Raw genomic sequence first — 18,382 nt, 5'->3', positions numbered from 1 at the left:
CCTGTGAGCATAATCTAGACACTGTCATCAGCAAAGTATGGCATCTTATCCATCATGTTGGTTTCTAACCCGCATACCCGATCTTTGTATCTCATTCATTCTAGTACCCTGATTCCAACGATTCTTTGACCTCACTCCACTAGGACCCCAAACCCACTTTTCCACTGGCTATCAGCTCCTAAGGTCCTCATTATCTTCCTTTCGATTCCAGGATCCATTACTATCTCTCCTTTACACACCTGCCCCTTTTCCCTCCTTCAATCTCACATTTCTCTAGTCCAATAACTCCCACTTTTCTAGATGTCATCTTTCTGCTTTCCTCTGTCTCTCCAAACTAAAGATATCTTTCTCTCCTCCTTTCCCCTCTCAGTTGATAACCTTGAAAAAATAAGATCATTCAGAAGCAAGCTTCCCCATACTCCTGCCATGATATTTCACCATATACAGCTCTCTTTATGAACTACCTGTTTTGCATTTATAGTGATCAACCATACACGTTCCTTTCTATAGGCACGTATCATCTCTCACACTCTCAGGGATCTCATTCTACAATTCTCTCTCTCCTGGCATCAATCTCCCCTCTTTGTTGTAGTATCACCTGTATTTTTAAAAAAGGAAGGAAGAGAGAGAGGGCAAAGGGCAGAGGGAAAGGAAGGAAAAGAATCCTCCCTCCATCCCACATTTCTGGCCAGCTATTATCCCAGGTTTCTGCTATTCACTGTTTAACTTCATCATTATGGCTAAGAGTCATCCTGAACAACACTGCACCTTTTCTCTTTCCGTTCTCTCTTTCCCTCATTCCAATCAGACTAAGTCTACTAATATTGTTCTTGCCAAGAACACCAGTGACCTTCATGTTGCCAAATCCAATAACCAAGTCTCGGTCTTACTGTCCTTATGTATCTGTATCCTGAAACAGTTCCTTCACTTAACCCCCAATACTACTCTGTGGGTCACCTGACACACCTGACACCTGTTGTCAATCTCCAATCTGATTTCTCTCCTTCTCCCTAACTTCTATTAATTTAAGTGCTCCAGGAGTCAGTCGTTCTGAGCACATTCATCCCCTAAGTAATATCCTATAGGCCATGGCTTTAAATGCCCTTTTTCTGCAATGACTCTTGCATTTCAATCTCAAACAGCTGAACTTTAGGTATCTAAATCTAACTCCCTGCTTTACACCCTCACTTGACATCTAATAAGAATCTTAAATCTAACTTGGTTAAAATAACTTGGGAATCCCACTTTCTTTTTCTTTCTCTGTCTCTGTTCAATGGATAAATGAAAACTCCATTTTTATTGATTGCCCAAAACAAAAACTTCAGTCATCTTTGACTCTTCTTTTCTTCCATACCCAACATTAAACCCATCATCAAATTCTGCTAGGTTTACCTTTGAGAAGAAACAAAAGTTCTTAGATATGACACCAAAAGCAAATAATTTGGACCTCACCAAATTTTAAACTTTTATGCTTCAAAAGATAGGTCAATAAAATTAAAAGGTAACCACAGATTGGGAGAAAATATTTGCAAAGCATACATATAACAAAGGTCTTGTGTCCCAAATATATGAAGCATCCCTGTAATTCAATGATGAAGAAACAAACATGCCAATTAAAAAGTAAGAATATTTGAATACTTCATCAGAGAAGACAAACAGATGGTTAATAAATGCATGGAAATGTATTCGACATCATTAGTCATTAGGGACATGCAAATTAAAATCACAAAGCACTATGTCATGTCTACTAGAATGACCATAATAGAAAAGGTGAAAAGAAGTTTTGGTGAAGATATGGAGAAACTGAATCCTCACACATTGTTGAGTGTTAATATATAATGATACAGTCACTTTGGAAAACAATTTTTCACTCTCTTAATATGCTGAGTGTACACTTACAAGAACATACAGAAATTCCATTGCTTGGTATCTACCCAACAGAAATGAAAACCTATGTCTACACAAAGGCTTGTACATGAATATTCACATAAACATCATTCATATTCACCATTAAGTAAGACCATCCAAATGCCCATCAATTGATGAATAGATAAAATGTGGTGTATTTACACAATGGAATACTATTTAACAACAAAAAGGAATGGACTACGGCTCCACTCAACAACCTAGATTTTCAAAAACAGAATGCTAAGTGAGAGAATCAAGACTCAAATCAAGAATGTAATAAAGATTACATGTTGTATGATATAATTTATATGAAATGCCCAGGAAAGGTAAATCCATAGCAGCAGAAAGCATATTAGTGGTTGCCTGCAACCAGAAATGAGAACAGGAATTAAATGTAAATAGGAATAGGGGATCTTTTGGGGGTGATGGAAATGTTCTAAAACTGGACTGGGGTGATGGCTGCATAAATCTATAAATTTTCTAAACTTTCAAATTGAATGAAATGTGTGATGTGTAAATTAGACCTCCAAAAAGTTGTTTTTAAAATGGGAAAAAAATATCCAGATATGACCAGTATTTTTATTGCCTCTCCTACTAATCATCTCAGCTACTATATTTTATTTCAATTATTTTAATAACTTAACTGAAGTTTCTGTTTCCATCCTTGACCCTTTAGAATCTGTTCTTCATACAACTTACAGAAGGATCTTTCAAAATATGAAACAAATACCATGACTTTGCTCAAAAGTCTCTAATGGCTCCTCATTCTGCTCCAAATAAAATCCTGAGTTTAATGGCCAACAAGGTGCTGCATGCTCTGTTCTGTGAGCTCCCTGACCCCCCTCTATTACTCTTCTCTCACTCTTCAGTCCCAGCCACACAGGTCTTCCTGTGCTCTTCAACACACCAATCCTACTCCTGCCTCAGGGCCTTTGCAATTACTCCTCTCCCTGTTTGGAATATTCTTCTTTGAGATATCTTCATGGGCAGTCTCATTTCATTCAGGTCTCCCAGATGATATCAAAGAAGACATACCTGACCACACCCTATTTAAAGAAGAGCACTAGTCCTTACTCCCATCCCCCACCATATCATCCCTATCCTTTTAGCCTGCTTATTTTTCTTTATAGAACTCATTACTTTACTTTCTGACACATTCTGGTTGAGGTGTGTATGTCTGTGTGTGTGCGTGTGTGTGTGTGTGTGTGTGTGTGTGTAGTCCTACCCTACCTAGAAAGGAAATTCCATAAGGACAGGGATTTTGTCTCTTTCTATTTTGTTTATCACTTTTATTTGATTCCCACAATCACCATGCAAGTTAGTTCATCTTACTTATAGAGGAAAACAATGAAGCTCACAGAGGTGTAGCAGTTTATTAAAAATCACACAGCCAATGTTTATGCAAGCTAGAATTTGAGGCCAAGGCTGTCTGACTCCAATGTCATGGAGTCATCATCTCTACATCAAGACAGACTCCCAAAAAACGCAGTTAAACCAAATCCCACTGAACAAAATTTTATTTATTCTGTTCCTCTTAAATCAGAGTTAATGGTCTTAATGATTTTTAATTCTTTGAGTCTGGATACATCAGCAAGATCTATGCAACAGTAAGAAATGTAGCTGTGATATCTTGGCTTTCTCACATTTGCTCTAGCCTGTAAAGAAGTCAACCTTCTTATCCTAAAAGTTGAAATAAACACATTTCAGAAAAATTAAAAATTCCAAGCACTTACATAAATCGAAACTAACATCAAGATTAGAAGGGTAGGAATACATAAGATAGATGACACCAATTCATCACAGTAACTTTCTTCCTCCAGCGTGTAATATATTACACATCTTCATAGCATCCCGTGTGATTTATTAGTGTAATCAGAGGATAGCCATACCTTTTTAAATATTTTTTTTTACTCAAAAGTTGTACACACAAAATGTAATCAAGGAAAGAATAAAATACTTATTTATGTCTAAGCTCATCTCAATGTCAAGAGACTCTGTTTTGCCATTTTCTTCCTTCTATCTCTTCTTTCATGTCTTAGAAATATTTTAAATATACAGATGTATTTGTGGACACGGTGGTGAAACCAGAATGCTCTGAGCATATTAATTAGAACCAGAGAGAAAAGAAAGGAAAAGAAAGGAAAGATGGCACCTTGAGTAATGAGAGCATGGTTCATTACAGAAAACAAAAACATAGGAACTCTCCTCCAAAAACATAGGAAACCCCCATGGTGTATCCCTCCCTTTGTAAGTTCTGAATGTGGGGATGTCGCTAAATAGAAGACAGCACTTCCTCCAAAGAGTACACCCATTACTCAGAAAGACAAGCAAGAATTTGCTCCCCAGTCTTCTCTCTGGAGTTCCAGAAGATGAAGAGGAATTAGCCATGCTGCCTAGGCTGAGAGTCATCACCATGGTTACCACGGGAAATGAAAGTAAGTACCCCACAGCCAACCACTCCAACTCCGGTTTGAGGCTCAGCACAAACTTAACATGATGCTTGGAAAGAATGCATTTTGACACCATCATAGCCCAAAAGGAAAAAAGCTGATTAGAATTTCAGGCTTGCTGTTGTACATCAACACAGGGTAACCACAAAAAGGAAATGAGCTTTTTCATTTGAAATCTGCAGCTACCTTTACAAAACAGTTTTAAGTTCCTTGCAGTAAATTCCTATGCAATCTCTAAGGTTCCTCCCCCAAGATCTGCTGTGAAGTCTGTTGACAACAATAATCAGGGGGATGGAGTCAAACTCTAAAATCACTCATGCATCCTTCTCCAATATAGAATAATAAAAACACGATATATTTGTGCTTGAAGCAATACATCATGTTTATTTGGAATTTAGTAACTGGAATTAGAAATCATCATACAATCCTTGTAGCTTGACCCATCTATTTAGAGACCCTAGGATGATTTGCCTCCCATCATTATATTTGGACTTCTGTGCCACGTTCAGGTTATCAGAGTTTTGAACACAGAGCATTTATCAGTGTCTTAAGAAAGAATATTGATGCAAGAGATACTATAGTTTTGTTTGTAGTTATTAAAATGCACTCCAGCAAACTTGAGAAAGCAAAGGACCTGCCTGGAGGAAGAGATGCAATTAATTAGAAAGGGTTGATGAATTCTCTCCACTGCCCAATGCACCCAGCTGCCCACTTCATAGGGAATGGACACTTAATAAAGGGTTGTGGGTGCTTTTTGTTGGACAACTTTTATTAACATCCATTCTAATTATAAAAATAGTAAATATTCAATGCAGAATACTTGAAGAACACAGAAGACAGAACTGGACCAGAGTTAGAAGCCTTGGTTGAGTTCTTACTTTGATTGGGCAGCCTACAGTAAGATCTTACCTCTCTTTGTCCTCATTTGTAAACATGACAATCGCCATCTTCCTATCCTACCTCACCTGCCTTCTGCTCTGAAGGTTCAATGAATTAATGCAAGTAAAAGTGTTCTAAAACGGATATTTGTAAACAGAGGCACTTGCCATCGTTTCTTACTTTCAAGGCTTGGAGATAATATGCCAGGGGTATATACATTAAGGGTGTCCTGGGATCTTCTCACTTTTATGCAATTTTTCCCTGTTTGTTGATCTTGCTCTTAACAAGATAGATGGAGAAACACTCCATTGGGTAGGAGAAAAAGATTTCCAAATCCTTAATCTTTCATCTTTAGCTATAATGCTCTTCATTATTAGAATCACACTGTTGATTATGATTAATATTATATCAACTCCATGAAATTAGTTATTCAAGGTGAATGTGATGAGAAATAGCTATCTTCTTCCACTTCTAGTGTCCTTAAATCTTCCATTGTTAAAACAATTTGCTACCTCTACATTTTGTCAAATTTAACTCTTGTGGATTCTTAAGGAATTCCAGTCTCAAATATGATGAAAAAGAATGAACTAAGCAATGACTTCTTCCAATTTTTTATTGAACTATAATGCGCATGTCAAAAAATAAGCCTAAACTGACAGATAATTTTCATAATCTAAACACACCAGTATAACTACTATCAGATCAAGGAACAACCCCAACCGCATTAAGCAACACACTGTAGCATCAAATGTTCATCCCCAATGTATTCTTTACTATTACAAATCTATTACACAGAATATAAAATTTTAGTATATTTACATTCAATCATGTAAATATAAATGTTAATCCAAACATATACAGAGTGGTTTCTTTGACAAATATGAAAGGATTGTTGGTCTCAATGAGGTATAGTCCGCCTAACCATTAGATTCCTCTGCTGTTGTCAATCAAAACATTTAAGTAATTGTGATTCCTTGAGACAATTTCTAAACATGCCACACAATTTTAATACTGTGATGAGGTAGTAAGTTAGAGAATTCCAATCAAGGTAGAAAAATAATCACGAAAGTGATTAAAACAATCATGACACTATACTAATAATATCTGCCTATTTTGTTTACAATGAAAACCAAACATGAAGGCTTATATTTTGCCCAGGTGGAAAGTTAATGGCTTGGATATATAAATATCCACTTTCTCTCTCAACCCACTTGGCTGTTGTCATGCATGGAGGCCTAATAGTACACCTGTTTCATGGAATTGTCAGGAGGAATGAAATGAATCTTCTTCCCAAACTAAGCTGCCACTCATGGTGCCATGAAAGCAGAGGAGAGGATTCATGTTGCAGGTTTCTCTGTTCATGATGTGTCCTAACTCTGTAGCCCAACTCACAAATGGTCTGTTTTTCTGTGACAGGAGAGAGTAGTCTATCCTTGCAAACCTGAGGCACCCAGGATATTCCACTTCAGCTGTACAGCCCCAGAAATGTGTCTGGACATCCACACTTTGTTGAGACTTAGATTTCCTGCTGGTATAGGTACAGCTGTGATGAGGTCAATCGTAGGAAATGGATCTAAATTACTTACCTTAATTCAGCGTGATATAGTACTCAAATACCACTAATATCTCCATGAAACCCAAGCTGCCGTCTAAATAATATCAACTCTTCAAAATGACTGCAAGATAAAGTTAATTCTTCAATCTCAAGAAACCTTCCTAAGCCACATTTGCATTCATCCAACTTGTCATCTTAACTGTCCTGACCATACTCTCTGCTCATTTAGCATATATCTGCTGAGTATTTGCATTGTGCCAGGCACTCTGCCAGACACTGGTATACAGTCACGAGTAGAGCAAAAATGGGCCGTAACTTCAGAATGTTTATAGTCTACTAAAAGAGGCAAATTAATGAAATAATCCACAAAAATATATTGGTCTTTTATGCCACCACACCTTTTTTCTTACATCACTTGTCCCCATTGGTTTTTAAATCCAACTCCTCTTCCACGATCCAGTTGAAATATCTTTATCCATGGCACAAGCTTCCTGTAACCAACTCCAAGTAGCCCATAGTAACCTGCTTCTTTTCAACCCCATGCACTGTTGACCATACCAGTATCACCACATTTTCTAAATGCATGCCACCAGTGAGCACATAATACAAGGAAGACACCAATAACTGGCCATAGTACTCTTCCCAGTGGCCAAGAAGTAGCCTCAAGATCTCCTCAAATACAAAAAGTCAGATGGCCACTACCAATCAACTGGAGTTAAGTCTTGAACACTAATAAAAAATAAATTTATTATTAAAAAAAAGAAAGAAACATAACATCATTCTTAGTCCATTCCATTAACTAGGCAATGACCAGTAACCTCTACTCTCTGCTGTCATTATATCCTCCCACGTGGGTATTATCTCCACAAATATAATCTAAACAATTTAAGTGACAGACCGTACCTTATGTTCCTTTTAACAGTTCTAATTCAGCAACTATATGTTGAGCACAGACTGCGAAAGATCCCTGTTGTTGATACTGCAAGATATACAGAGATGAATGAGATAGAGTCCCTACTGCCATCAACTACTAATTTTTTTGAGGGATAAAAAGTTCACATATATCTACAATTTGAGGCAAAGTAAAAGGAATGTGTAAGAAAAGCCTGGAGGTTTAGAGAAGCCATAGATGAGATCCAGCTGGAAGAACAGGAGAGGTTTCTTAGAGGAGGTGGCATCTGAGATGGACACTGTTGATTGGAGAAGGAGGAAAGCCAAGGCAGAGTGTCACTCTCCAGGCATAAAGAAGGACACACACAAAGCCAATAAAAAAGGAAAGTTTAGAATCCTTCAAGTATTCTCCTTTGGCTCCAAAGTACTTGGTATGACATCTCATTCATTGTAGATATTCAATGAGAGCTGGCAATTAGAGACTTTAGGCAATACTTGATAATTACAACATAAAGGAACCAAAGATTCTGTGAGCGCCTCACATGTGTGCGTGCACACACACACACACACACACACACTCCAGAATAGCAGACATTTCCTAAGTGGCACTCTAGGCTTCACTAGGTTACAGAGTAAAAATGAGCTGACTTGGAGTAGATGCATCTTTCTAGTCATGGTAATGCTGCTAATGGATTGTAGCTTTGTTCTTTTAAGATTATGGATCTGAGTAGATTTTTGGTCTCCAATGTTTTGAAGAATTCATGTTCAGTAGGTATTCCTGGGCTAATAATAAATGGTATATGGAAAGGAGTTCTGTATTCAGGTTAACTTAAAGGGACAGCAAGATAAGTGAGGTTTACCAGTTGTCCCTTTCACAGTACTTCTCCAAGACAGGTAATGGCTATGATTCTCCAAGAGGAAGGGGGATTATATGATCATTCCCTAAATGCATTTGACCATAGTCTATTTTTTTAAAGAATGGAGACAAGTATTCCTTAGAACACCTTGTGATTTCATAAGTTAGATGCAATTATTAAGAAAATATAGAAAATTAAATCCAGTTTTGCTTAAATGGTGGAGACAGAGGTCTCAACCAGTAAATGCCAGCTTCCAGGAAATCTTGTAGATGCTTGATGTGTCTATTCCTTTTCCATCCACCCTCCATTTTTACCACATCATTTCCTACCCTACCCACGAAGGATAATAAAAGCTAACATTTGTTGAACCTTCACTTTGTGCCAAGCCTTGTTGTAAATGCTTTAACCCTCATCATCATCTTCAGCACTCTTATGATTCCAATTTTATAAAGGAGACAACCTAAGGCAAAGAGAAATGGAGAAATTTTCCCTTGCTTACCTATACAGTAAGTAGTAAAGCCAGTATATAAATGCAGGCAGAGCTAAGGCTAAGGCTTCTAACCACCACTCTGGTATCTACCCCCAGAGAGTGAGGAAAGGGGGGAGAGATCACATGAAGGCCCTTGCTCCTCTCTTTCCCCCACTGCTTATGACCGTTGGTCTGCCAATGCTCCCCTCCCCACCTACCCCGACACTGCCACTCCCCATCCAGTCTTCAGGGAAATGGAGTCCAGTTGTCCCTCACATGGTGCCTGGTGGTTCTGATAAGACCATCTCAGTCTGGCCATGTTGTCTTTCATTTCCTTACTCCAGAATGTGAAACGTCCTCCTAAATATCTCACTCAGCATTCCACCTTGATGAGACAAATCACAAGTTTGGGGAGGAAGCAGATCATACAGCCTTAGCAATTACTCTAGGCAAATGGTGTCACAGAAATTAACACACATCACTTGGATTTGATTCAAATTTCTTGCAGAAGGCTGGGGGAGGGCAGCTCACTCCTCTGGCCCTCAGCAGTCTGCCCCAATTTTTTACTAGTTCTTCTTAAAGAAAAAAAAGAAACATTCCTTCAGCTTCCTCCCTCACCCTCTGTCCTCAAACACCACTTCACAGTCACTCCCAATTCCCACTCAGAACCTTTTCTTGTACCTCCTTTCTCTCCTCTCATTATGTATTCATCTCTCTGCTCCTCTTTGCCTCCCACTGCCGTGTGACAAATCCCTCTTAAAATAACACTGGTGACTCACCCAGCGGATACTGTATTCCATTTATGTATAACTTCATTTCTCCAAGGGGCACAGAGAATTTCACAGATATTCAGTGTTATTTTTATCTCGTCCTTTTAAAAAGATTGTCAAAAGGGAATAAAAATGCAGTTTAGGCTTTTGTCTGAATGACTTGAGCATTAAGGCTGATACAGTCTTTTTACGCTTCCAGGTCTCATCCTTCTCCACATCCCCTTCTCCTTGGTGCTGTTTTTTTTTTTTTTTTTTTTTAATTCCAGGATCTATTAGTGACCACACCAGGAATTTGACTAAAATCTTACCATCAGTTGTGCTCTTTCTTAACCAGTCATCCAAGCTGGAAGCCTCAGAGCAACATCACTTCCTCCAACCGCTTCATCCTGCACACCCGTTACTAACCAAACCATTAGGTCCCACCTCAGACTCCTCACTCCTATTCCCACTTCTGCAACCTCATCCAAGCCACCACCTCCTCTAGCCTGGCCTGATGCAGTGGTTGCCTTACTATCCCCTCCACCTCCAGCCATTTTAGGCAGGGGTCCTCCATTTACATTCTTACCCTTTTCCAGAGCACTTGTGGCTTCTCAGTCTAGTCTTAGCTACCTGGCCTCTGTGACTCCTGAGTCTACACCCCAGACATCCCAAGAATGAGCCGTGTCCCTCGACATGCCTGGTTTTGCGCGTACTCCCCACCCCCGGGCACAGGAGGAGCACCCATCTCTAGCTTCTCCTCCTGGAAAGTCCCTTTCCGGGTTTAAAAGCACTATTTAAAAAAATAAAAATAAAAGCACAATTTTTATATCACCTCTTCTGCAGAGCTTTTCCTACCTTCCCCAGGGCACTTTTAACTATTGTCTCTTCTGCATCTCCACCTATAGCTTTTTATGGTAACTGTTAGAGTAGATACATATAATATAATATAATATATTCCACAAAAACTTATTGGAAGGCTGTGATGTCCCAAACACTATGCCAGGCGCTACATACAGAGAGATCAAATTCACAGTCTCTACCCCAACTATGACGCAAGACAAGAAACAAAGAAAAGTCATTGGGGGATCCCTGGGTGGCGCAGCGGTTTGGCGCCTGCCTTTGGCCCAGGGCGTGATCCTGGAGACCCGGGATCGAATCGGTGCTCCCGGTGCACGGAGCCTGCTTCTCCCTCTGCCTGTGTCTCTGCCTCTCTCTCTCTCTCTCTCTCTCTCTCTGTGACTATCATAAATAAATAAAAAAATTTTTAAAAAGTCATTGATATTTCAGGGTGATATGAGCAATAATAGAGCTAAGCTCAGGGACTGAGTGGGCACATGAGAGGGCCGTCACCCAAGCAGGGGACATCACCAAGCTCTCTGAGAGAACAGGAACCCTGCGCTGTGGGAATATTCAAGTGGGAATGGCTTTGGGTACTGTACTTTCTCCCCACCAGATCATGGTCTCCACAATAGTGAAATAGATCCTGTCTCCCATGTACACTGCAAGTGCTTAACAAATACGCAGGAAACTGAATAAATCAGAAAAGGCTTGCTTGGTCTGTGGATCTGTAAAACCCCAGGGATATCAAAGTTATAGCTTCTCAACCCTGCCTCCTCCTTCCTCTTGGTGGATGACCAATCTTGGTCCCACAGATTCAATCTTAGCCAAGAAATAATGCAAGTAATAAGGTGATTCTGCAAATGCTGCTTTTACCCATCCCAGCCCTGGTTCCTTGCAGGGATCTGGAAGGAAGTGGCTCACCTGAGGCATTTGGCATGACACTGAGCCACCTGCCAGTGTTGGGCGGTCACGCATCACTGATGAGCACACTGGCTAGGTAAAAAAAAAAAAGGCCCGAGAGGAAAAGAGAAAATGTGTCACACCCTGCAGGGCCAAGTTCAAAAGTCACTAGGTCCAGAGCCCCCTTTAAGTTGGCTTCCTAACACCCATTTCACTCTGTACTTCACTTTCCACCTGGCAACCAGTGTCATTTCTCACAGTCTGAAACACGAAGTGCACACTCCTGCTCTAGCTGACAAATCCCTGGGGGAAGTCTTCATCTCTCTACCTCACTTTTGTCCTCACCTTCATTATTCTCTAACCTTTGCTTTGTTCCTCGGTTGGTTGGTGGGTTGTATGAAACCACTTGCATTTCCTTAACCCATCTATCTCTCTGGTCTGCAGGCATTTTCATGGCTGCTTGTTTTGTTTTGTTTTGCTGGAATGCACTGAAACCCTCTGGATAACTGACTTATCCTTCCATTTCGGGTTGAAGACTACTTTTAAAGAGAAGGAGGTCCCGCCCCCTTCCACAGGCTGATACCTGGGCAGGTTTGCACCTGCACACCTGAGGGACACATTCTCCACTCTCCCTCCTATCACCCTTCAGCCCTTGTAACATTCTGGTGAACTTGTCTGTGTAGCTGGGTAAGCTCCCCATAGGTAAGGACTGTGTCTGGTTTCCCCATTGCATGCCAGCACCCAGCATAGTGTCCAGACTGCACACATTTGGCACACAGAAGCATGTGTTGATTGAGTTGATGAAAGAATCCTGGAGAAAGGGGAGTAAGACACATTTTACCACAAGATAAGCTAGGTGAGAGCATAGACTTTGTTCTATTCACTGCTACATCTCAGTTTCTGGCACAGAGTAGACCCTCAAGAAGTATTTACTGAATGAACTAACTAATTAATTGGTTAGATAAAAATATTATGTAGGCTTGCTAGTCATTTAACTGGTTCTTTATATGTGGTTTGGTCTTCAGGAACTGGCTTCTGAAGAGAAGGTAGCATGATGTAGCCATCAACAGCATGAACTTGGACCACTCCTCTAAGGGTTCATATCTGAACTGTATCCCTCACAATTTTCATGTGTTAGTTGTTTCATCTTTAACTAAGGTTGGTTAGGTAACTAAATGTCTCAGCATCTGTAAAGCAATAAACTAGTGCTGGTGACAGAGTAAAAACTATTTAAGTATTTCTAGAAGACAGAACAGTATTACAAATGCAAAGTCAAGAAATGCTGCCCACAGTTAACAGGACAAGAAATAAAGGATAACTATATTACTTAAAGCTATAAACATAACTAACTGAAAATATCAACATAATCATATGTAGATGATGGCAGAAGATTGGAGCCAGGTGAGCTAAATCTTTGTGTTTTATAGAGGCAGCCACAGATAATCTCCAAAATTGACAACCCAGGAAATAGTGGTGTGTAACTCTTGGTGATTTGGAGGTGACTATCAGAAGGAATGTCAGCTGAAGAGTGAAAAGCAGTTCTCTGTGAGGAGGAAGATTAGAAAAGAGAAATAATAGGGTTTCCTCAGTAGCCCTTTTGTTCTATTTAAACTTTTGACCATGTTCGTGTGTCACTTTGATAAACTAAAAACATTTTAAAATAATTGCATAGAAAAAAATCAAATGGTAAGTACTTGTTAGGGTCTTCAAATACTTCCAATTTACCTTAAACATTCTGAAACTTATGAGGTGATGTGGTCAGGCTCTGAGAACTCCTATGTTACCTCCACTCTAGGAAGAGCCCTGCACCCCCACTCTCCTTCATGAGGCTGGGAGACTATGGAAAGTCAATGTCTTGAGATCAGGCTCAGTTTTTCAGTAACAATGTGCTCTTAGCCAAGACAATCAATCTCTCTGTGGCTCAGTTTTCTCACCAATTAAATTATAGTCACAGTTTTAGACTCACAGTATCATTACATCAGATACCTAGGAAAGCATAAAATACTGTACATATACTATAATCAAAGTGAGGAAATCCCTAGTGCAGGGAAAAATATGGAGCAACATCTTTCTCCAGACCAAATAAAGGTGCATCTTCTGGGCATTTTTTATGAATAATAATCATTCATAATTACATACAAAATCAAAAGTCCTTTGAGAGTACATTCCCAGGATAATAATTCCCTTCTCCATGTTATCTCTGTTTCTTGAAAATGCTTATACTTTTTCCTATTTTAAGCCCTGTACTACAGTTGTTTTGCTTACATCATAGTTTCATCCACTAGACTGGGAGTTCTTGAGGGCAGAAATGGTGTTTTATTTATCTTAATATATCCTGAGCTTAATACAGTGCCTGCCCTATATAAAATACCCCAAAATGTTTGCCAAACTGAACTTCCATTTTAAAAAGTTTATTTAGAGTAAGAGATGAAGAAGGACACTATATCATACTTAAAGGGTCTATCTAACAAGAAGACCTAATAATCATGAAAATTTATGCCCTTAATGTGAGAGCTGCCAACTACATCAATCAATTAATAACCAAAGTAAAGACATACTTAGATAATAATACGCCAATAGTAGGAGACTTCAACATGGCACTTTCTGCAAATGACAGATTTTCTAAGCACAACATCAGCAAAGAAACAAGAACTGTAGAAGATAGACTGGATTAGATGGATTTCACCGACATATACAGAACTTTGCATCCGAACGCAACTGAATACACATTCTTTTCAAGTGCACATGGAACTTTCTCCAGAATACACCACATGCTGGGTCACAAATCATGTCTCAACCGATACCAAAAGATTGGGATTGTCCCCTGCATATTTTTCAGAACATAATGTTTTGAAACTAGAACTCAATCACAAGAAGAAATTTGGAAGAAACTCAAACACATGGAGGTTAAAGAGCATCCTGCTAAAAGATGAATGGGTCAACCGGGAAATTAGAGAAGAGTTAAAAAGATTCATGGAAACTAATGAAAATGAAGATACAACTGTTCAAAATCTTTGGGATACAGCAAAAGCAGTCCTAAGAGGGAAATACCTCACAATACAAGCATCCCTCAAAAAATTGGAAAAAATTCAAATACAGAAGTGAACCTCGCACCTAAAGTAAGTGGAGAAAGAACAGCAAATAAAACCTACACCAAGCAGAAGAAGAGAGTTAGTAAAGATTCGAACAGAACTCAACGAAATAGAAACCAGAAGAACTGTAGAATAGATCAATAAAAAACCAGGAGTTGGTTCTTTGAAAGAATTAATAAGATATGGGCAGCCCGGGTGGCTCAATGGTTTAGTGCCACCTTCAGCCCAGGGCATGATCTTAGAGCCCCAGGATCGAGTCCCACGTCAGGCTCCCTGCATGGAGCCTGCTTCTCCCCTGCCTCTCTCTCTCTCTCTCTCTCTCTCTTTCTCTCTCTCTCCTCTCTGTGTGTCTCATGAATAAATAAATAAAATCTTTTAAAAAAAGAATTAATAACATAGATAAACCATTAGCCAGCCTTAAAAAGAAAAGAGGAAGACTCAAGTTAATAAAATCACAAATGAAAAAGGAGAGATCACAACCAATACCAGGAATACAAATGATTTTAAAAACGTATTAAGAGCTGCTATATGCCAATAAATTAGGCAATCTAGAAGGAATGGATGCATTACTGGAAAACCAAAAACTACCAAAACTGGAACAGGAAGAAATAGAAAACCTGAACAGGCCAAATACCAGGAGGAAATTGAAGCAGTCATCAAAAACTTCCCAAGACACAAAAGTCCAGGGCCAGATGGCCTCCCAGGGGAATTCTATCAAATGTTTAAAGAAGAAACAATACCTATTGTGCTAAAGCTGTTCCAAAAGATAAAAAGGAACAGAATACTTCCAAACTCGTTTTATGAGGCCAGAGTCACCTTAATTCCAAAACCAGACAAAGACCCCACCAAAAAGGAGAATTATAAACCAATATCCCTGATGAACACAGATGCAAAATTCTCAACAAGATACTAGCCGATAGGATTCAACAGTATATTAAGAAGATTATTCACCATGACTAAGTGGGATTTATCCCCTGGATGCAAGGCTGGTTCTACACAGTGGCATTTCTATACACTACAGCAGTCAATGTGATAGATCATATCAACAAAGGAAAAAACAAGAACCATATGATCCTCTCAATAGATGTGGAGAAAGCATTTGACAAAATACAGCATCCATTCCTGATCAAAACTCTTCAGAGTGTAGAAATAGAGGGAACATTCCACAGCATCTTAAAAGCCATCTACAAAAAGCCCACAGCAAATGTCATTCTCAATGGGGAAACCCTGAGAGTCTTTCCCCTAAGATCAGGAACACGACAGGGATGTCCACTCTCACCACTGCTATTCAACATAGTACTGGAAGTCCTATCCTCAGCAATCAGACAACTAAAAGAAATAAAATGTTTTCAAATTGGCAGAGAAGAAGCCAAACTCTCCCTCTTCACAGATGACATGATACTGTACATAGAAAACTGAAAAGACTCCACCCCAAGATTGCTAGAACTCATACAGGAATTCAGCAGTCTGGCAGGATATAAAATCAATATCCAGAAATCAGTGACATTTCTATACACTAACAATAAGACTGAAGAAAGAGAAATTAAGGAGTCAATCCCATTTACAACTGCACCCAAAAAACTAAGATACCTAGGAATAAACCTAACCAAAGATGTAAAGGACCTATACCCTAAAAACTATAGAAAGCTTTGGAAAGAAATTGAGAAACACACAAAGAGATGGAAAAATATTCCATGCTCATCGATTGGAAGAATTAATATTGTGAAAATATCAATGCTACTTAGGGCAATTTCCATATTCAATGCAATCCCTATCAAAATACCATGGGCTTTCTTCAGAGTTGGAACAAATAATCTTAAGATTTGGGTGGAATCAGAAAAGACCCTGAGTAGCCAGGGGAATATTGAAAAAGAAAGCCAGAGCCAGGGGCATCACAATGTCGGATTTCAGGTTGTACTACAAAGCTGTCATCATCAAAACAGTGTGATACTAGCACAAAAACAGACACATACATCAATAAGAATGAATAGAGAATCCAGAGATGGGCCCTCAACTCTATGGTCAACTAATATTCAACAAAGCAAGAAAGACTATCCACTGGAAAAAGGACAGTCTCTTCAATAAATGGTGCTGGGAAAATTGGGCAGCCACATGCAGAAGAATGAAACTAGACCATTGTCTTACACAATACACAAAGATAAACTCAAAATGGATGAAAGATTTAAATGTGAGACAAGAATCCATCAAAATCCTAGAGGAGAACACAGGTAACACCCTTTTTGAATTTGGCCACAGCAACTTCTTTGCAAGATCCATCTATGAAGGCAAGGAAAACAAAAGCAAAAATGAACTATTGGGACTTCATCAAGACGAAAAGCTTCTGCACAGCAAAAGAAACAGTCAACAAAACTAAAAGACAACCTGCAGAATGGGAGAAGATATTTGCAAATGACATATCAGATAAAGGGCTAGTATCCAAGATCTATAAAGAGCTTATTAAACTCAGCAAAGAAACAATCCAATCATGAAATGGGCAAAAGACATGAACAGAAATCTCACCAAAGAAGACATACACATGGCCAACAAGCACATGAGAAAATGCTCCACATCACTGGCCATCAGGGAAATACAAATCAAAACCACAATGAGATACTACCTCACCCCAGTAAGAATGGTGAAAGTTAACAAGACAGGAAATAACAAATGTTGGAGAGGATGTGCAGGAAGGTGAACCCTCTTGCACTGTTGGTGGAATGTGAACTGGTGCAGCCACTCTGGAAAACTGTGGGCAGGTTCCTCAAAGAGGTAAAAAATAGAACAGCCCTAAGACCCAGCAATTTCACTGCTTGGGATTTACCCCAACGATACAGATACAGTGAAAGACCGAGACACCTGCACCCCAATGTTTATAGCAGCAATGTCCACAATAGCCAAACTGTGGAAGGAGCCTCGGTGTCCATCAAAAGATGAATGGATAAAGAAGATGTGGTCTATATATACAATGGAATATTACTCAGCCATTAGAAACGACAAACGCCCACCATTTGCTTCGATGTGGATGGAACTGGAGGGTATTATGCTGAGTCAAGTAAGTCATCAGAGAAGGACAAACATTATATGGTTTCACTCATACGGGGAATATAAAAAATAGTGAAAGGGAATAAAGGATAAAGGAGAAAAAATGAGTGGGAAATATCAGAAAGGGAGACAGAACATGAGAGACTCCTAACTCTGGGAAATGAACTAGGGGTGGTGGAAGGGGAGGTGGGTGGGGGGTGGGGGTGACTGGGTGATGGGCACTGACGGGGGCAGTTGATGGGATGAGCACTGGGTGTTATTCTATATGTTGGCAAATTGAACACCAATAAAAAATAAATATAAAAAAAAGAACCTAAAGTTTTAGTAGTATTTTGGGTTATCTTAACTAATATGGATGCCATCTGGCTCATATAGTAAAGAAAGCCATTTCCAAACTCATTGGAATGCTGTTGGAAATATTTTCTTTGGACTTCAGTTTATACACTTCCATCAAAATCCAGAGAGAACCAGGCTGCAAGGATGCTCCTTCAGTACCATTAAAAGCATAATTAAAAAAAAAAAAAGAAAAAAAAAGTATAATTAAAAGAGTAGTCAAGTGAGTAAAATGAATTCTTACATTTTAGATTACTACTTGTAAAGACCAAAAGCAAACTATGTAAAATTAAAACAAATCATAGAAGATAAAAGAATCTTGTAGAACAGTGAGAATAAATATACTTCTCTATACTTTTTCTAGAAATCCCGGCAGCCCTGGTGGCGCAGCGGTTTGGTGCCGCCTGCAGCCCGGGGTGT

General features: G+C 39.2%; 1 long non-coding RNA gene across 2 annotated transcripts in view; it reads right to left on the bottom strand.

Moving 5' to 3' along the window:
* The window catches only part of LOC144315198 (uncharacterized), a 60,423-nt gene extending 51,060 nt beyond the window's left edge, over positions 1-9,363 (bottom strand). The window contains exon 1 of one of the 2 annotated variants that reach the window (XR_013380959.1): positions 9,228-9,363. This is a non-coding gene — a long non-coding RNA (uncharacterized LOC144315198). The remainder of the gene's footprint in view (positions 1-9,227) is intronic. The other variant, XR_013380958.1, reaches the window with a different exon arrangement.
* Between the last annotated feature and the right edge of the window lie 9,019 nt (positions 9,364-18,382).

This window comes from Canis aureus, chromosome 6, assembly GCF_053574225.1.
Source record: "Canis aureus isolate CA01 chromosome 6, VMU_Caureus_v.1.0, whole genome shotgun sequence".
Taxonomy (NCBI): Eukaryota; Metazoa; Chordata; class Mammalia; order Carnivora; family Canidae; genus Canis; species Canis aureus.
Note: the sequence above shows the minus strand (reverse complement) of the source record. Positions and strands in the feature narration are given on the sequence as shown.